We start from the raw sequence: 6,374 nt of genomic DNA on the forward strand, positions 1-6,374 counted from the left end.
CTTGAAAAATATCGATGAAAACACCTGAGACGTAAATGTTGGTGACCTGCATGACTCAGTTTCGAGTTGAAACGTCTGGGGTTTTTAGTGCTGTATTTTTAGGCTTGTTTCCCGTTTTCCTCCCTTTTTTTCATTTTTTGTTTCATGTGAATTTAGATGCTTCAACAGTAAAGCTAGTAACAGCGATTCCTTATGCAAAAGTAAAGTCCAGTAAAAATGGTCATTCATACAAGGTATGACAGGTTTTAAAATCCTCTCTAGCATTGAGGGTCCTGCTTTTCCTGAAAGTTTCCTCTGTAAGACATAGCTTCTTAAGGTTGACACCCTCAGCCGCGCATTCCTGAAATTACTCTCAGTTTCGCGACTATTTTTGTTAGCTAGGTCAGTTAAATCCAAAATCTCAACCCAGGATTCTGCAAGAGCCTTAGTTCTTCAAAAAAATGTTTTGCTAGGAAAGAATTCACAACACTTTCCTCTTAAAAACGTTTGATGGCTGCACCGATATGAACTTCCGACCCGTATTTAAAAATACCCTGTATTAATCCTGATTAATCCTCAAGCAGTGTTGTCAATTCTGGTGCAAACGAAGTAGAAATAATGGCCAAGAAGAGGAGACTGCTCTGGTCGCTTGTTATGATACAAATCAAGGAATTTAATGCTTCGAACTAAAAGTTCGACGCCCGTGTGGTTCTGAACCGTTCGACTGAAAATAAATGGGTTGCAGTAATGATCTGTAAGGCTGCAGATAAGGAATAAAAATAGAATCAACCGCTCCCACCTCTTTGGGTGGAATGCGTGATGATCGGTAAAATGGTGGGAAGAATAGTACTGAGAGTAAAAACTTGTCAGCTTTCAGGTTATTGATTATTATTTCTTTCTTTTTTTCGTGTAGTTATGAATAGATATTCCCCTCAATATTTGAAATCCATCTTTTTTCGACGGATTCTGATAATAATTTCTGGAAGAGGAACTTTTTGTCTCTAGACTTCCGGCCAGAAATAGCTCGGTTAGATTGTTCCTTGCAAAAATTTACCATGGAATTTGCATCCAGATTAGACGAGATTAAGCTCTAAAATAAAGAAAAAAAGCAATTTAATTAAACCTGAACCCCGAATTTCAGCGAATTTGAATAATTTTTAGGGATTGATACCTTTTTGTTTCAATTTTAGGGATTGGACTCCCATACTTTTTTCTTTCTCTTCGCCCATGAAACCACCAAATTTTCTGCAATTTCACGGTTTTAATAATTTTGGCAAGCATGATCACCAATTTTTGCTTCATTATTCATATTCGACAAGTGGTCAACCCCTCGCAGAATGACACACTCGCTTGGAACATTCTCCAAAAAATATATTATTAATTAAACCGGAAAAGGTTACTTAACGCCGTATATGTTTGCCTTCAATTTTTAGTGCAGGCAACACGAGCTCCCACGTGATCGAATAGTGGTATCATCCCTTAAACAGTAGTCAAATGGTTTTTGCGGTGGCACATTTGTTGTGTACACGAGATGTCCCAATAACAATGGTAAGAAGAAGAAAAATAGAAGGAAATAGAGTGAGGAAGAAAAAAAAGAAATATGAAAGCCACTCTGACCATTAAGTTAATAATTAACAATAAGAGTATAACCACTGAGCTACCTTTCTTTCATTTTTACCTCTTTTATTTCACAGTCTCTATTATATTTTATATCCTGTGTGTAGTGAAAATTAAATTTAAAAGCATCAGTACTCACAAAAGACAGATATTCCTTGCGATTTCCTCGGATTTTCTCCCGAAGTCAGCCCTGGAAACCTCACAAATCAGCAAGAGGACGCAAAATGTGCATATAACTTGCGCTGCAGAGGAGGGCGTTTCTCGATGTACCTGCGACAATCAAATTCATCATCAGGAAAGCACAATCTAACACTTGAATCAAGACAAAAGTTGTTATAGAAGTAACTTCTCGATTGACATAGTCGTTCCTGAAAGATATGCAAATTTACTAAAACGCGTTGTTGGATTCACATCTGTCAAATTATTTAAAGGCCCCTCAAATTTTATTACCGCGACACTTGGATTGCATTTTGCATAAAGGAACCAAGATCATTGGAATGTCGCTAAGATTTTGCATCTTGTTTTACCTTGCAAATATAAATTGATCGTCCAAACAAGTCTTCATCTTTACTCCCGATAAACTATAAATTCAAGACGACCTTCGTAACTTTAATTTTGTACATGATTTCAGTAAGAATGTAAGTTGCACAATCCTAGCAACATTGTAATGCTCTTGGTTCCTTTTTGCAAAATGCAATTCACTCCATGTTATAACGCGTTTGCATTTTGCTTCTTTTGCTTCGTTTTGAAACATTAATAAAAACCATCAAATGAACGTGCCGGAAGGGGAGGGATACATAAGACGCGTTTACCTACTCGTGTTTGATACGTTTTTTGCGAAAGCAAAATTTTACGGAACTTTGCCCAAAAATTAAGCTCCGTAAACATATCTCTGTGGACAAGGTCCTCTATTTATAAGAAATGAACCAAAATATTATGAAAGAACAAACATAAATGTGGTTTAATAATTTTAACTTCCGCCGCTGCGCCGGGCTGATCGCACTGTGTTTGGCGCAATGCTTGAAGTATTCATGCAGTCTTGTAGGCGCTATATGTGTTACATGTCGACCGCCGCCGAGGGCTTGTCCTTTTCATCTCAAGTTCTCGTCATCATTCCTCTCTGCGCTGACCTCCAGGCCAAATTGCGTGTTTAGTTCCTCTCTCAACTCGACTAATTAAAGATGCTGTCTCTTGTATCACCGAAATACGACAAAATTAGAAATTACTTTACTCTCAGGAAAGAGAGATTTTGTCCCCTTTTCTCATTGATGATTTTTTTTTTTTTTGAATCCGATTTTTTTTATACCTACATTTAAAAAATTGTAAAAGCCGCCCCCTAAATTTGCTGCCATGGGCCGTGGCTCATGTGGCCACCCCCTTAATCCTCCCCAAATCCTCTAGATAAATCTCTCCACGTGGTATCCGCAAAAAACCGTATCATTTAGAATTTAGAAAAACCAAATTTAAAAATCGTGTTTCAGGTTTGAACCATTTTGTCTCCACCGTAAAACTTAACTTTCAATAAACTCGTTAATAATGATCAGAAACTATCATCAATAAAATATAAACAATACTTAAGACTCATTAAATTCGCTTTACTACTACAAAAATACAGTTCTTCTTCCACCACAAAAATATCAGAAAAAAAGTTTAAGAGGGCTTTTTCGTTAACACTCCCTCCCGCCTTTTGGTAAACACTCCCTCCCACCTTTTGATCCTCTAAAATATTAAAAATGAAAATAGAATAACATACTCAGCGCCAAAGACTCGCATACATGATTTTTAAACAAAATCGAAGTGAAAGACTGATTTTCGATTCCATTGACATTTCAATCTAATTCTATTCTTAGTATGCATACACCTTTGATTTAAAATCAAACAGATAAACACAGAAAATTACGTCCGTTAAAGAACAAGGCTTACCATTTTTAGGGTGACTTGTGAGACCTAAACAAAGAAATCTGGGAACCAGTTAACTTCAGTTTCAACTCAATATCTGACGGGCGGGAACTGAGAGAAGATCCACGTTCTCTAAAGCTACCCCTGAAACAATGAGACTGCCGGCCGGAACTTTTGACTATATATAAAGCCAAAAGTACGCAGGTTTCCGCGACACTTTCGACTCCTCCCCCTTCAGCCCCCCGCCACAGCAAACTCACAACTGCTAGGGAAATTCACAGGATCTCATCATCCCAACCCTATTCCTTTCTTATTCTGCCGTGCTAAGGACAAAAGCCGCATGAACCTTCAGGCGGTGCCAAATTTCCGTTGGTAAATAACGAGTTTTCGGGAAAAATTGTAAATATTTTGTTTCCAATTTTTCAGATAATTTTTTTCGCAATTTTGCTCAAAGTTCTTGAAAATTTCTCGGAAAAATATTATAACTATCCTTAAAAATAAACATTTTATCAAAGAAAATTTGGCAATTCTCGAATGCTCATACGGTGTTTTTCCTTAGCACGGCAGTGTTGGATTGAGGACAAATCGCGCGTGCGTGCGAACTATGGATTTTTTAGCAATTCCAAAAGAACTGACATTTTAAATCGAAAGAAATTCCCATTGAATGTGTCCGGCCAAAAAATTCTAGGTGTTTGAAAAGTCTGCAATCCACTCCTTAGCGTAGGAAAGCTTCATACACAGCACGCTGTTTCAAATATGTTGGGTCCGCCAGCACTTTTTCTCGTCATTGGCAACCAGATTTACTTACCTCAAATTTATGTATGTACAATCTTGCAGAATCTTTCTGATCTCTTACGTGATTTTAGGCATTTTACAGATTATCTGCTGTTTTATTTTTTTATGCAAGGAGAAGACACGGTAAAACTGCAGGAATGCGGAACTTGTTTTGCAACGTTCAGGCTTCTTATCATACTTTATTTCTTAAATGAAAGGGGTTAACGTCATTTTTTGAAAATTAGTTTTCCAAAGTGACGATTTTTTTTTTTTTTTTTTTTTCACTCTACACAATAACTCTCTTGTTATAAACCAAGTACTCTTTAATGTTTTGACGTATCAACTGTGGACGTGCATCAATCAAGATTGCTCTTCAAAAAAGACATGCTTTAGAAAAGTGTCTATCTTTTATCGTCCTATACAAATTCTTTAGATATATTTATGAATAAGACGGATCTGACTTAAAAATATTCGCCTTTTATCCAAATCTGGATTCGAGACATTCATTCCTCTTTACTGATATCTCCGGATACCTCCCTTTATTTCCCCTTGTTTTCTCTTCTACCCTAAATTATTTACACACAGAGGCATTTCATTTTCAAAAGCGGAAAAGAAGACGAATGAACAAGAAAGGAAGAAGGAGGAGGAGAAATAAAGGCATGCCACTCCGTTTCTATGCCCTGGATGAGCGAAGTCATAGATGTGTTTTGCAGAGAAGAAAAAATTAATGAATGAATGAATAACCTCTATCGGAGTTACCTTTTCGACAATGCAAGTTATTCAGTTGTTCAAAGTGCTGTAATCATTAAATAAGACGCTGTCAATTACTTGAGTCACTTAATCAACAAAAGTTGAAATAATTTACATAAGACACCAAGCTTATGGATGAGCAGACCAAATCCATTGTCCACTTTTCGCGGAATCCGATTTTGTAACAGAAATGTTGAAAAAAAATATCTGAAAGGGAAAGATAAAGGAGAGGGACGAGTGGTGTTGTTACAAGAGAGGACATTTTTTTGCAGGGAGGCTGTAACATCCCTGCATCGTACTACAGTAATGTTCGGTCCAGCCTCCTTCTCGATGTTGTGCCGCAAAGGTTGTGTCGGAGTGCATGTACATAGACAGACACTTGATATGTAGTCATTAAATCCTAATGTAACCGATTTAAAGTGGACCAATGTCAATTTAAAACTGTTCTGTTATCCTTTGGACGTAGTCATGCTAAAAGGAAGTATATGCATAGGGTTTGTATGAAACATAATTGCTTTCAGCATACATACATTCTTTTGTAATTATTACATAAATATCATCAAGCCTTTATAGCGCTATTAGACTTGTAAACCTTTCTTTTCGGGCGGGGCGCTATAGCCCCTATTCCAATGTACAATCCTTTAATATAAAGTTTGATGGCAAGTCATTTTTCCTAGAACATAGTTTCCTACTGCAAGTTTCTTAATTATTTTTTCCTACTCATTTTTTGTCCCATCGCAGTAGTCCTACAAGTGAGATGTCCTACTGGTTTTTTTCCAAGGGGCTTCTGTCCTAAATTCAATTTTAAAAAAACAACATAGGTACCTCACAAGTTAAAGTTGTGGCCGCATGCCCGCAAGAAGTGGAGCTTTATCCTCTTTCTTGTATTGAGGGTAAAGAAGGCTCAGATTGTGCTGTCTCCTGTTCGCACGCTTATATTCAGCTCGCTGAGGGAATTTTGCATTTATTGAAACATTTCCACATTTGCTCTACTCATGTTTACGTTTCAATTATTATTGGATTATTGGGAAAAACACCCTCAGGAAAAAAAGCCAGTGGGACATCTCACTCGTAGGACTTACTGTAATGGGACAAAAAAAGTATTAGGAAAACCTGATCTAGGAAAAGAAAAATTAGGAAATATGACCTAGCACCATAAAGTTTATTACATGAAAAAAAGAAGAGGAAAAACAACATGAATTTCCTTTTCAAAATGTTAAATTTTGTGCAAAATTTTGCCCTGCGGAGGAAGGGAGGCGGAGGGATGATAAATCCTAGTTGAGAGAAAACGGTGCACTCTTTTCCGCTCCTATCCTTGCGTCACGACCACTCTCCAGTCGGTCGAATACATCCAC

At 37.2% G+C, this 6,374-nt stretch overlaps 1 long non-coding RNA gene across 1 annotated transcript in view; it reads right to left on the bottom strand.

Annotated features, from left to right (window-relative positions):
• The window catches only part of LOC109038818 (uncharacterized), a 14,587-nt gene extending 10,855 nt beyond the window's left edge, over window positions 1-3,732 (bottom strand). Inside the window, exons 1-2 of the long non-coding RNA XR_002009641.2 lie at window positions 3,520-3,732; window positions 1,736-1,866 (exon numbers count right to left, since the gene is read on the bottom strand). This is a non-coding gene — a long non-coding RNA (uncharacterized lncRNA). The remainder of the gene's footprint in view (window positions 1-1,735; window positions 1,867-3,519) is intronic.
• Between the last annotated feature and the right edge of the window lie 2,642 nt (window positions 3,733-6,374).

This window comes from Bemisia tabaci, chromosome 1 (genome assembly GCF_918797505.1).
Source record: "Bemisia tabaci chromosome 1, PGI_BMITA_v3".
Classification (NCBI taxonomy): Eukaryota; Metazoa; Arthropoda; class Insecta; order Hemiptera; family Aleyrodidae; genus Bemisia; species Bemisia tabaci.